This window comes from Vicugna pacos, unplaced genomic scaffold (genome assembly GCF_048564905.1).
Source record: "Vicugna pacos unplaced genomic scaffold, VicPac4 scaffold_19, whole genome shotgun sequence".
Taxonomy (NCBI): Eukaryota; Metazoa; Chordata; class Mammalia; order Artiodactyla; family Camelidae; genus Vicugna; species Vicugna pacos.
In genome coordinates this window covers 22,419,017-22,434,662 of record NW_027328740.1, presented here as the reverse complement: position 1 = coordinate 22,434,662, position 15,646 = coordinate 22,419,017, and positions in this window count along the sequence as shown.

The following is a 15,646-nucleotide window of genomic DNA, read 5'->3' as shown; positions in this document are numbered from 1 at the left end:
TTTATCAATCATTTTGAAATTGGCTTATGTTTAATGGAATTTATTTCTAAATAAAGAATATAAATTTTGGTAGAAATGGATTTATTACAGTTTACTGATACAGAACATAGCTGTTATTTACAATAGGTGCACAAAGCACTTGCATTAAAATGCCATAATATACTAACAATGCCAACTGTTTCAGTACTGGGAAACATATTGCTTCCTAAAATGATTACCTGGTCTTTTCCACCCCAACCCACATATAATTATATTATTTGCTTTTTGTTTGTTTGTTTATTTCATCCTTAATGAAGTCACTGCTTATTGAATCCAGGATTTTGTGTATAAGTGTATTTATCAACATCATTTTGGAACACTTAACAGAAACCATAAGAGTATGAATTATATAGATGACAAGAAAATTTATTCCTTCTTGGGACTGAAAAACCTCTGAATGAAAGAATGGCAAAAATAAACATTTGTAAGTGTACAATAAAATTTTCTCTTTTGTAATTTTAAAGTAGTATATTAAATTACATTTGTTTTACTTATAGCACTGAATTACAATTTAAAACAAAATTTCCCTCCTTTGGAATTTCTTAAATTTGATTGATAATTTTAATCTAATTTTAATTCATAAATATTTACCATTTATTTATAAACATACCAAATAAACATATTTATTCTGCTCATATTTTGAATATAGAGCTACTTAATGTAAAGTACACAGATAAATAACTACTTCCGTTTCCAAATCAAATTATGTTTCAATTTAATTGCAAATGATCAAGAAATTGTTTTACGTTTTCTGTAATGTTTTACACAAATTTCACTTTATTTCCAAAACTTTAACTTTTTTTTATTTTGTGCATTATTTATACTCTGTTCACAAATCTGGTATAAATTTTTGTACAAAAGGAAGTAGATTGGTTTCATTTCAAAACCCCAAAATTATATTATTTAAAAAGATTTTGAGGGGAAAATATTTGCATATCACACTATAAAAATATTCATCCTATATGTTTCATTTTAACTGGATGTATGAGAAGGAAACACTGGCTGAATTTTACACTTGGTTTGCTAGGAGACCAGTTGTTCTGTGATGTCACAGCTACTCAGGTTAAGAACCATTTTAATGGCCTAGCAGTTAAACTGTTCATGCCTGCCTAAGCAGCATTGGAAGCTGCAGTGCTCAAAATCATGATAACTTGAAAAGTAGCTGTAGAAAAAGTTATTTGAGATGGCACATATTTCTTCAGAAATTCAAGATTTGTCTCCTTCAGATGGATGAAATGGTTCAGGAAACTCCAGTAGATCTCTATTGTGTGATCAAACATTCTCTGGGGACTTGGACTTAAGGTGTATGATTGAAGAAAATGATTTTCAGACTTAGTCTGAAGAATCCTTGATAAAAAAAACATGTTACACACATTGTGTCTAGGAACCAGATGAAGATAATTATTTTCGTTCTCTGACATTTCCAAGAAAACTGTGGAAAATGGCTGGGAGTGGACAATTTAAATCCCTCTGGTGTGATGATAATGGAACTTCCATAGTGATTGATGAAGATGTCTTTAATAAGAAAGTTTTGTAAAGAAAGGCCCCTTTCACAATATTTGAAGCTGGGAGTATGAAAAGTTTAGTTAGACAGCTTAACCTTTATGGGTTTAGTAAAGTGCGGCAGAATTTTCAGTGATCTGATTGTCTAGCTGACTTTCTGGCAGAAGAAAAAGAAGTCTATGTTTTAAGCAAGGAATTCAGAAATTTTAGTTATGACTTGGTAACTTATATATAAAATTTTATTTTCTACATGAATATATGGTAATATAAATGTAAAGCTAGATTTTGAAAATTGTATAAATCTACTAAGGCTAAAATTCTTTATTTTTTCTAAAAATGAGGACAGTGCCTTAAGTATTCAAGATTATGAGAAACTTTGCTAGCAAATATAAATCTTATCTGAAACCTAAATAAAGGTATTAAAGCTGCTTTTCAAAAGTGGCACTCACCGTTACTGCAAATGCTAACTTCTTAAATTTGATGACTATACTATTTAAATGTGTATTTTCCAAATAAGGAACTTCAAAATATCATCAGCTATGTTCATATTTTGATGATATTATCTTTGCATAGTAAACGTGAAATCTGAGGTTTTATAGGTTAGGCTTATTTTAGTCTTGTATTTTGATTTAAATATTACTAAAATCTTTATCATTTTGTTGTAGCTGCCGATCTACCATAATCCAAATTTTAAACGAGGCTTTCCCCTGCTTTTAGAGAGAATAAATAGAAGAGTTGGGATTAAAAATGCCTCTTTGGTATCTTTGTTGGCTAAAGAATTTAACAAGAAGCAATTTAAAGGAGGGGGAAATGTGGTTAAAAATAATTGTGATTTTGTGCTGACACTAGTGGAGAAAGTGCATTTTTACCTTCTGCAAATTTAAACATGCCTCTAATAAGAAAGCCCTCTACTAGCCACAATATTTGTGATACAAATACCACGATCAGAGGTGATTTTTTTCCTCCATCATCAGTGTAAGTTAGACCACCAGAAAACCTGCAGTGGATCAACGTGCTGTTTTAAATCAGTGGACCACTTTTCACGAGCAATCTGAAAGCAGCTACACTGAAGCAAATGGCTGTGTTGTGAACTTCATTTCAACTACAACTTCTACTTCTCAGTACAGCATCTTGTCTCCCATACAGAGGAATTAATTTGGACTGATGGTTGAGCCTTCTACTTTTCCAAATAGATATCACAAAATATCTGCCAATGATGGTCGTTTTTCTAAACTTCAACCATGGAGCCACCCACGGTTCCCAGTGCCAGTGATAGCTGATACATCAGCTACCTCTCTTTCAAGGCCAACTCATAAGCCATCTTCAGTTTATGAACGTCAGCCTAATTACAAATTATCTACCAGAGGACTACCAGATTATGCAGGATAACAAAAATTGAAATTGATGTTGGCAAATGTTGACAAATATCTGCAATTTTCTTATTTGAACAATAAACATAAATGTGTACCTGCATTTTCCTTATATTTTTTAAAACACAGTAAAGTGTTAAATGGGAGACTAAGCTACCATTCAAAGAAGAAAAGAGATATTTGATTGATATGATCATATGATGGAACAATATGGGTGAAAATTTAAATAATTTCTCTAAGGAATAAGACAAAATGGAAGAATTTGGAAAAAGACTAAAACATGGAGAGAGGGAAAATTACTAAGTGTTTTCTGGTTCAACCTGGAAAGTATTAAATGTGTAAGTTACGATAGGTTGGAACGGGAAATAAATACTGGAACAGGCCCAAGGATCATGGTCTCTAATTTGTCATCCCTGGTATGATAAAGGTCACATGATGTAGTCTCAGATGGCACATTCAGCATGTGGTAGAATTTAAGAAGTAATTTTATCTATGGTCTTCTTTGTGCTGTTTTCAAAGCATTCCAATTGGAGCTTTCTTTTCCTCCCCTCAAGACTCTACACTATATTTTCAAGTGAATATTTTATGTTACATTTATGTTCCAGCCAAAGACAAGTTTAATTCCTCAGGGTGGCACTTAATGCCTTTCCAAATCTAAGCCCACAAATTCAACATAGTTTAGTAATTTCTTTATAGATCTGGCATCTGACAACCTTGGCATATCTTTATGTTTCTATGCTTCTGGAGATACATCCAGGCAAATGTTTGTTAACCGTATTAAATCCAACCTCACATTTTTTGCTCCAGCTCAGCCTTGGACTTAGGATATCCTCCTTTTACCTATTTAGACATTCCCAGTCTCAGCACAAAAATCACCTCCTCCAGATATTTTCTGTCTATCCCCCTTTCTTTGTCTTACTTGGATACCATCACAGTAAGCACATCACATGCCACAGAATGCATTTTAGTATTTAGTGAATGAAAAATACATGTTGACTTTAAGCAAAATCTACTTTCCTGAAACAGCAAAACTCTCATGGTTTTCAAACTATTTCATTATTGTCTTTACTCTTCACCACAAACTAGCTCTTTTCATAGCCCAAGTCCTTGTCAATCAAGACAGTAATTGGAGGTAGGTACTGGAGACAAAGTATTATTTTCTTCTTAATTCGTGCCTCCAGATCCCTAAAGCTTTCCATTATCATTTGCTGGATTTTTTCCTGTCTCTTTATCACCCACCCACCCCAAAATTGCTGATTCTCTTCCCCATGCCAATAACTATACTGCCTTCTAATTAACTTACTTCTTAGAATCAGAGGTTTATCCAGAAGAGAGAGTGATGTTGCAATCATTTTATGTAGGTTTATGTACCCCACAAAACTAGTGCCCCTTCTAACCTTCACACAGTAAGTATCAAAGAGGTACGAACCCCTTGGTTGCGGTGGTCATATTCAGTAACCAAATTGCAATCCAAACTGTGTGGACTACAAATTGGTGAGGGTGGTAGAATTAAAAATTTGTCCAACTGCAAGAATACCAAATTTCTGCAGATATTAAGAAATATAAAATATTCATGGAAGACTTTGACTATTTCCCATTAATTTAAAATATATGGTGAAGCATTTTCAGAATGTGATATGCCCTGAAATGCTGGAAAAATTGAAGGCTAGGTCAGGGAGCCTAAGGCTTCTGCTCACAATCATGTAGCCAGTGTCAGCCGATAAGACTGGAATGGAAACATTGAGTCCTGAAAATGTGTCACCAGTTGTGATGAAAGCTTTTGATAATCTGGAGAATGGGCAAATGGGCCAGGGTAAACTCTAGCACCATCATATCAATATGACTTTACCAAGAGAAGAAAAGAGCCCAATTGCAGCAGGAGATCTGTGTCTGTACATCAGTGGTTGTTCCTACAACAGAAACATCAAGCTTTAAATTTGTCAGCTTAACTCTGATGATGGCTATGTTGTTGCTTACATTAGCAGTCTGGGGTTCAGATGGGCTGGTTCAGCAGCTAGTTTCCAGCTCTCTTATCAGACAGTGGGTCTTACCGTGATCATCATAACATGGTTCTACACTGATAAGTCGAAAGCTACAGTTTACTTTCAAAATTAGAAATCCTAAAGAAGAATATTGTTTGTCCATGTGTAGACTTCTACCTGGGAAAACTAGATATTGGCAAAAGTACAAAAGTTGGCTGTTGCTTTGAACACTAGTCTCTGATTTCTGCCCACTGAATTCTTCCCACTAAATACTACAAGTCGGTCTACCACTGTGTGTGTGTGAAGATGATTTGTTAAGCAGTAACTAAGTTTGTCTTATTTGAGTCATCAGTGAATTAGTCCTCTGCATCTGGCAGAATCTCTGTGAATTAAGAGTTTCAATGAGCCACCAGATTTTATTACGATCATGGGGAGGTAGATTATATTTCTCCCTGTGTACTAATTGTTGCCTGTTCATTGAATCCCGAGCTGATGCTAGGGTCATTACACTGAAACCTTGAATTGGACTGCGGCATATACATACTCCTGTCACCAGGGCCCAGCACAGGACTATGTCTCCTTTTTAATTTAAGCTTATGTGCAAGTATTTTCTTGTTTTAATTCTCATTGTTGACACAACTTATTTTGGCTTTGAACACCCATTGACTAATTTATAGAGACTGAACCATGATGTATTCCCGTTCAACTACACATTGCAATAACCTTTCTTTCGTTGGACTACCTGGATTAGAGTGACCAAAGTCATCATTTTGAAAGCAGTCCTCAGTCCTAATAATGCAGAATATTTACATTACTTTGCCAGCACTAGAGCGAGAATGTTTCTTGTGGATCTCAGGGATTATCCTCACATCCCCTAATGCAACCATGAGAAAACACTATATTGTTATCCAAAATCAAGTCTTTGTCAGTATTGCATTCCCATTGCAAAACAGTTAAGAATTGAAGGAGTTCTGAGATTTTACCATGCTGAGATTTTTAGCAACCTAGCATGTTCCTTTCTTACTGTTTCTATTGGGGAAATGAGAACTTTGGTCAGAGACAGTGAACTTTATCACTCACAGCATAAGCAGCCATTGTTACTTTTGTAACCATTCCCTAATCTCAGATGAATACACAGAGTAAAATTTTGATGCCTATAGATTTAGTGGGCTGTTATCATGAAGAAAGTTTAAGACATGGTAAAACACTAATTATATTAATATCTTTATGCATTATTTATTAGAATCATTTATTTATTAGTATCTTTGCCTAGGATAAGTCTATCATGACTCAAGATTACTTGCTGCAAAAACAATCATGAGAAATGGCATGGGAAACCATGATCATTGTCTTTCCATTTTTCCTTCTGCTTTTATTGAGATGTAATTGACATAAAACATTGTGTAAGTTTAGGTGCACAGGGTAGATATTTTAGTTACATGTATCATGAAATAAATATTATAGCAACTTTAGGGAGAATTCATTTTCTCTTTCAGATAAAATATTAAAGAAATCCAATTTTTCTTTTGGTTGTGATGAGAAATCTTATGGTCTGCTCCCTTAACAGCATCCATATATAACATAAAGCTGTATTAATTGTATTTATCATGTTAATGGGTACCATCCCTTGGACACATTTATTTAACAGCTGGAAGTTGTATCTTTCTAGTACATTAATCTAAATTTCCTTTTCCATCTCCTTCCTCTGTTAACTACAAATCTGTTTTTTTTCCTATGTTTGTTTGTTTTTGAAGTGTAATTTAATGTATAACACTGTGTTAGTTTCTCTTACATAACATACTGTTTGCAAATTTTAATACATTTCAAACTGATCACAAGAATAAATCTTATGATATGTTGCTATTTAAATATATTTCATAGTTATTGACTATTCCCCATACAGTACATTTCTTGTCCCTGACTCATTTAATTTGCAACTTGGAAATTTTCTCTCTTAGTTTTCTTCAACTATTCCTTTTTCTTCACCACATTTCCCTAATTCTTGTGAGCAACCTGTTTCTTTCTTTATCTATAACTACTTTTCTGTTTTGTTATATTCATTTGTTTTAAATTCCAAATATGAATTAAATCATTTAGCATTTGTCATTGTCTGAATTATTCACTTTGAAAATTACCCTCTTTGTCTACCCATTTGTTGCAACTGACAAGTACTTATAATTTTTAGAGCTGAGTAAAAACCCATTGAAATTTTATGTGTGTGTGTGCATATATATATATAGTGTGCATATATATTTATTAGTGTGTGTATATATATATATACAAATATAGATAAATCTGTAGTTAATAGATGAGTAGATATATATACTATAAACACACATTTTCTTTATTCATCATTTATTTATGAGCAATAAATTTGCTTCTATATCCTGGCTATTTTAAGTAATGCCACAGTGAATATAGGGTTGAATTTATCTTTTCTGATTAGTGTTTTTATTATCTTGGAATAAGAAACCAGTTATAGAAATGTTGGATCATATTTCATTTTTAATTTTTAGATAAAACTCCAGAGTGTTTTCCACAGTGGCAGCACAAATTTACATTCACTCAAGCATTGCATCAGGATTCTTTTACTTACATCCTCACCAATATTTATATTTGTTATCTTTTTGATCATAGTCATTCTGACAGGAGTGACATAAAATCTCGTGTTATTGACTTGCATTTTTCTGAAGGTTAGTCATCTTGACCATTTTCATGTGCCTGTTTATTATCTATCTCCAACTGTATATTCATTTTTTGGTAATGGGCTAAATGACCATAACTGTCCGATTTCATTTTTAGGCATTCTTTGTGTTCCATTATTCTGTTTGTTCCGTGCCACTACCATATTCATTACTGCAGCCTTGTAATATAGTTTAAAATCAGGGACAGTGATACTTTCTCTTTGTTCTTTGTCAAAGAAATTGTGTTTTTAATTTGTTTGTTTTCTTTTCTTTTCTTTTTTAGTGATTTCAACACTTTTGTGTTTACATGTAAATTTAAGAATTATTTTTTGTGTCTGAAAATGCCTTTTGTATTTTGATAGGCCCTGAATTTAATTTGTGTATTTTCTTGGCTAGTACTGTCATTTAAACAATATTCAATTCCTAATATATGAACAGATTATTTCCTTTCATCTGTTTGCATTATCTTCAATTTCTGTTTAAAATATTTAATAGTTTTCTGAGTACAGGTCTTTTACCTCCTTGGTTGGATAGATTTCTTGATTTTTTTTTTGGAATGCAACTCTAAATGAGACAGTTCACTCTCTTTCTCTATCTGTTAGCTTGCTGTTAGTGTGTAGAAATGCAAGATTTCTGTATGTTAATTCTACATTCTGAAATTTTACCAAATGCATTGATAAGCCCTAGTAGTTTTGTGGCATCTTCTTTGGGATTTCTGATTAATGTATTTCATCTGCAAACAGATTCTTTTACTCCCTTTCTGAAACAGCTATATTTTATTTACTTTTATTTTGGAAATCTATGGCTTGAATTTCCAATACTACACTGAATAACAGTGGTAAGAGTGAGCATTCTTGTCTTCTTCCTGCTCTTACAGGAGATGATTTCTGCTTTTAATCATTGAGTGTCATGTTAGCTGAGTTTTTGTCATTTATGAACTTAACTGTGTTGAGGTATGTTTCCTCATGCCCACTTTGAGTAGAAATGTAATCATAAATAGATACTGAATTAGTCAAAACATTTTATGACCCTTTTGAGGTGACCATATAATTTTTATTTTTCAATTTGCTAGTTTGGTGTATCATATTGATTAATTTGTGGGTAATGAATCAGTTTTGCATACCTGGAATAAAATGGACTTAATCATATTGTATAATCTTTTAATGTTTTGTTGACTTTGCTAACAATTTAGTGATGATTTTTGCATCTATGCTTATCAGTAGTATTTAACCTGTAATTTTATGGTTATTTGTTCCTGTTTTAGTAGTAGTGTGATACAGAAATGTGGGCTAGGAAGCCTTCTTCCCTCTGCTAATATTTGGAATTCTCTGAAAAGTATAGGTAATAGCTCTTCTCTAAATGTTTGGCAGAAGTCACCTGTGAAGCTGTCTAGGCCTGGAATTATGTTTCTTGGGAGATTTTGTTTAATTACTTATTCTATTTGATTAGTGAAAATCTGTTAAAATTATCTATTTCTCATTCCATCCTGGAGATTAGTCTTTCTAAGAAATTGTCCATTTCTTCTAGGGATTCCATTTTAATTGGCATATAATTTTTTGTATTATTTATGAGGCTTTGTGTTACTTTGATATAAGCTGTAACTTCTCATTTATTTTGGAGCTTTTTAATCTGTTCTCTCTTTTTTGCTCATGAGTCTCATTAAAGTTGATCAGTTATATTTATCTTTCAAAAGGCATTATTTAGTTTGTTTAGATGTTTCTATTTTTAATCTTTATTTTATTAATTCAAGTTCTGACCTTTCAGCTGTCTTTCATTCTACTAACAAGTTTGTTTATTATTTTTCTACATCTTTTGTTTGTAAGATTATGTTTTAAGAGAGAGATGTTTCTAATTTGTATAAGTGGGATTATTTTCCTATAAGCATCCCTATTAATACTGCTTTTGCTATACCCCATGGACTTTGTTTTTGTTGTCATATTTCTTTATATATTTTTCTTTGATTTATGCAGCAATCCATTGGTTGCTTAATGTTGTATGATTTATCCTCCACACTTTAAAACTTTTCTCAGGTTTTTCCTTTTAGTAAATTTCTATTCTCACAGAATCCATATGTTTTTTCACAAAACAAGGAGAAAAATAATAAAATTTATACAAAATTGTGAAAGACCCAAATTTTCTAAAATTATCTTCGAAAAATGAACAAAGCTGTGGGTATTATCCTCCCTGAGTTTAGAACATACTACAAAGCTGCAGTAATCAAAAAATCAAAATATATCACTAAAAGTGTCACATAGATCAATGGAACAAAATAAATAGTTGTAAAATAAACCCACATTCATATGGTCAGTTAGTCTACAATGAAGGAGACAAGAGTATACAATGGAAAAAGGGCATTCTCTTCAACAAGTTGTTCTGGGAAAACTGAACAGTACATGTAAAAGAAATATGTAAGAGCACTTCCTTCCATAGTATACAAAATAAGATAAAAATGGATTAATTTCCTAAATGTAAAACTTGAAACTATACAATTACTGACCAAGAACAGGAGCAGAACTGCCTTTGTGATAAATCATAGCAATATTTATTTCTGATCTATCTCCTAATTAAAAAAAAGGAAAATCAACAATAACAGACTTTAATTATACTAGGAAAAAATAGATGAACTTTGTGATACATGGATTCCACTTCTTGAATACGTGTGAAGTGCAAAACCTTATACAGAGCGAAGGACACCCTCAGCAAGACTTATGACAACACACAGAATAAAAGGGAGAATTTCAGACAATTAAATCAACATTTTGTTAATATCCATAATATATATATAGTATATTAGAATCAATATTTAAAAAAAAAGACCCCAACTTAAAATCAGTTGAAATATGTTTATTCAAACTTTTCAAAAACACACATGTGGATGATTTTCATGCACATAAAAAGAAACATAACTTTGCTATTCATTAGGAATTCATAAATCAAAACCAGAATGAAATATAATCTCACAGAAACCAAAATGGCTAATAACAAAATTCTTCAAATGACAAACATTAATAAGAATGTCAATAAAAGGGAACCCAGGTACACTGTTGGTGGAAATATAAATTAATGCATCCACTATTATAAAATTGTGGACAGTGCTCAGAAAACTAGAAATAGAAGCATTATATGTTGCAGCAATTCCAGTTTTTGGTATAAATCTCTGAAAAAATGAAAACATTAACTTAAAGGATATATTACCACCAATATTCTTAACATCATCATTTATATTATCCAAGGATAGATGCACAAATCAACTGCCCATCAACAGATGATTCACTGAAGTAGATGTGAGATATAGATAACATAATAAATATTTAGTCATTACCATATTAAAAAATAATATTCTGCCATTTGGAACAATGTGAATGGACTCAGAGAGTGTTGCACATAGGAAAATAAGTCATAAGTCATGCAGAGAAAAACACTCTATGTTGTCACTTAAATGAGGAAAATAAAGATATTAGAGAAATAATCATAAAAAACAGGAACAGAATCACATATATATGTGTAGTGTACTAAGTAGTGGTTTCCTGTGTGGACAGGGTAGTAGGATGGAGAAGACAGAAATGTGCAAGCTACTAGTAATACATTAGAGAACCAACAGGGCTATATTTACAGCACAGAGAAATGTTTTAATAATTTAATTGATTTTAAAGAGATTATAGGGATATATTACAGTAAAATGTGCATGTAGGTGGGAAAAACTTTGACGAAAAGAACCCAGGAAATCAAAGTATTTTGTAGTACTATGGTATTAGGGGAGGTGATTTGTTCACTTTCTTCAGCTTTCTTATAATGTCCTTAGTAGAATTTAAACTTTTAATTGAAAAAGGATTTACTTTTATATGTGACATAAGTTTAAACAATTTTTGTCTCTCCCCTTACATCTACAGTCAGTAAAAGTTCAGATCTCAACAAAAGTAACTACAACACAAAGCAATACTCCAGAACACATGTGAACAAGTGAAGTTTGGTGGACTAAAACAGACAAAGGTTGCTAAAGTGAGGTAAGAGCAGATTTGGTGTCTGCAACCAAGGCCCCCTGACTAGGATATCTGAGTACACAAGTTCAGAGAACCCAGCAGAAACAGGATCTCAGTGGTTCATACAGCTTCAGCCCCCAACTGCAACAGTACTCATGGTCATATGTATCTTGAGGGAGCCACAATGGAGACAGAAATTCCATCCTTCAGACACTCAGACATTCATGAAACTGTCCCTACTCCCCATTCACAGTGGTGGAGAAAAGTTACCTTGCAACACTGGACATAGCAAAGGCACTTGCCTAATTCCAAATACCCATCTGTCTTTACAAATTTTCTCAATGTGTGCACTCTCAGGGGATATCAGATAAAATGTAGGGTTCAACGTCCCAGTGACAACAGTGGCATTTACTAACAGAGAAGTCTAAGAAATGACAATGAAAGGACATATTTTATCCAGACTGTATTTACTGGAAAGTGCCATTTTGAAATATTATCAGAGGTAGCTCAGGTAAGTAAAACAAAAATTGCACAATATTGCAAACTACCAGAAAATAAAAGCAAGGACTCCAACTCCCAATCTGTTATTTAGTGTCATCAGAGCAATAATTTATCAAAACCACGACCAATCACAGTAAAATTATAGGGCACGCACACACAAAGATACACAGACAAATATACCTACACAGACAAAGACACACATGCACACACACCTGAACACACACACACAATGTCAACCCTGCAGCTAACAAATTTAAAGTCATGGTATATTACCATATAACAAATAAAGAATCCAAATATGTGTCATACAGAAACACAATACAAAAAACATTACTAAGAAAGCAGGTTAGTGAGCCCAGGAATAAATGAAAAGATGATAAGGTATACATTACCAAAGAGACTGAAACTATAATAAAACCAAACATTGTTGGAGGACCAGGAGAACTTAATAAATGAGATGAAGAATGCAACAGGAAGCATTGGAAGTAGACTGTCTTTGTGGAAGAGAGATTAGCAAACTCAGCAATACAAAACTAAAAATGATAGGAGAAGGCAGAGATACAAGATATTAAAAAGTGGGGAAATTAAACATTAGCCATCAGACTTCCACAGGAAGTGCACATTAGAGTGGAATCCTGGAGGGAGAAGAAAGTTAGAAGGCAGCTGATGGTTTTTTAAAGAATTAATAGTTGATAACTTCCTGAACCTGTGTAAGGAACAGATATACAAGTCTGTGAGCCAACAAAACACCAATAAATTTAAGAATGGGACCTCCTTCAAGATTCGTCATATGCAAATTGGCAAGTCAATGACAGAGAAAATATTTTAAAAGCAGCCAAAAAAAGTTATGATAATCTCCAAAGGAACCCCCATTAGGCCATCAGCACATGTCTGAGCAGAAAATATAGGCCAAGGGTAAATAAAATTACATTTTTAAACTACTGTAATAAGAAATAACTCACCCAATAATACTTACACTGTTATCACTTAGATATAAAGTGAAAGTAAAGACTTTACCAGACAAAAAAACCCTGAAAATGAAAAAAACAAAACCGAGATATCTTATAAGAGGTGTAGAAAACAAGTCTTCTAAGAAATATAAAATGGCAAAAATATGCAAAACATTGACCAAAATCCTAAGGAGAAACCACGAGAAATTTTCAACTGTTTCTTTGGTTATGTTTTTAAATGCTACTATACTATATGGATTAAAGATTGAAAAATAGGGAACCAGGGGCAATAAATATACATACTTCACACTGGTAACATGTTAACAACAGTAAAAGAAATAATTTCAGTCAGTTATCATAAAAGGTTAAGAGTAAAAATAAAACAATATTAAAGGAAGCTTCTATCAGCGGAAAAATGACTAAATTATACATGAGACATTTTATTTTTAATTGAAGTACACTAGATGTACTATATTGTACTATATTGTGTAGTTTCAGATGTACAGCATAGTTATTCTTACCACTTTGTAGATAATATTGCATTATGAATTATTACAATGATTGTAACATGCAATTGTTTTAAGCTAATATGTATAAGTCCATGATCTATACAGATTATCCATGTTGCTTCCGTCCTTTATGTATACTAATTTTTATCTTTCAATTTTTTACCATTAAATTCTCTTTCCCTTCCCCTTTGGTAAACATAAACTTTTTCCCATATCTTTGAGTCTGCTTAAGTCTGGTCTATCTAATCTCTTTACCTCTCCATCATGTCTCAATCTATATACCTATCTATTTATCATGTATATATCTATCTATCTGTCTATCTATTTCTCTATCTATCATGTATTATACTTCTATCTATTTATCTGTCATCTATCAATAGATAGCTATAGATAGATGTACACAGATATTTGTTATTCTTTATATACCACATATAAACTATATTATAAACTTTGTCTTTGTCTAAGTTACTTCACCTAGCACAATATTTAGTAGGTCCATTCATGATGCTGAAAGAGCAATTTGTTATACTTTTTCATGACTGAGTAATATTCCACTGCATATTTATAGAAACATCATATCTTCTTAAGTCCATAGTCTACTGAGGACACTTGGATTGCTTCCCTGTCTTGCATATTATAAACAGTGCTGTTGTGAACATTGGTTCTTCTGAACTTAGGGTGTTTTCCCCAGATTTTTCCTAGCAAAGTTATTACTGGGTCTTATGGTAGTTAAATTTTAGTTTTTAAACAAATCTGAATAATGTTTCCTTAGAAGTTGTACCAATTTACATTCCTATCAAGAGTATATAAGACATTTCTTACCTCCACATCGTCTCCAACACTTACTATTTGTAGGTTTTTTGATAATAGCCGTTAGACAAGTGTGAAGTGACACCTCATTGTGGATTTGATTTGCAATTATGTAATAATTAGTAATGTTGAGCAATTTTATCACTTGCCTGCTACTCATCTGTATGTTTTCTTTGGAAAAATATTAACTCAGGTACTCTGCTCTTGTTTTTGATTGGGTTTTTGTTTATCACCTTGAGTTGCGTAACCTAAACCCATGTTACATCTATTAACTTACATCTATTAACCCCTGGTCACTTGCATTGTTTGCAAATATGTTTTCCAATTACACAGGCAGTATTTTCATCTCACTGATAGTGTCCTTAGCTGTGTAGAAATTTTCAAGTTTGTTTAGGTCCCACTTGTTTATTTTTGCTTTTATTTCTTTTGCCTTAGGAGACTGATATAAGAAAATATTCCTATGATATATAACGAATAGGGTATCATCTATATTACTTTCTAGCAGTTTAATAGAATCAGGTCTTACATTTAGGTCCTTAATACACTTGGAGTTTATTTTTGTATATGATGTCAGGGAATGCTCTCATTTCATTCTTTTACATCTAGATGTCCAGCTATCCAAACACCATCCATTGACGAGACTGTCTTTTCTCCATTGTGTACTCTTGCATCTTTTATCACAGATTCATTGTTCATAGGTGTGTGGAATTATTTCTAGGCTCTCTATCTGTTTTTATTGTTTATATCTCTGTGCCAATGCCATGCTGTTTTTATTACTGTAGGTTTGCAGTATAGTAAGGTATCTGGGAGGGTTATACCTCCAGATTTGTTGTTTTTTCCCAATATCATTTTGGCAATTTGTAATGGTTTCATGTAAAACTTAGAGTTATTTATTTTCTGGTTCTTTGGAAAATACTACATCTTCGTAACAGGAATTTCACTAAGTCTGTAGGTTTCTTTTTGTAGTACGGCCATGTTGACAATGTTAACTCTTTCAATCCAAGAGAACAAGGGATCTTTCCATTTCTTTGAATCATTTTTAAATTTCTTTGTCAATGTTTTATAATTTACAGTGTTTAGATCTTTCACATAAGTGGTTACATTTATTCCAAGATATTCGGGGGAATGGGGTTTTAAATACTTTTGCTTTCAACGTCCATTTTATGGTATCTCATGATTAATGTGTAGAAATGCAAGAGACTTCTTTACATTAATCTTCTACCCTGTTCCCTTGATGAAATTATTTATTGTTCATAATAGTGTGGAGCCCTTAGTACTCTCTATGTAGAATGTTATGCCAGCCGTACTGGTGACAGTT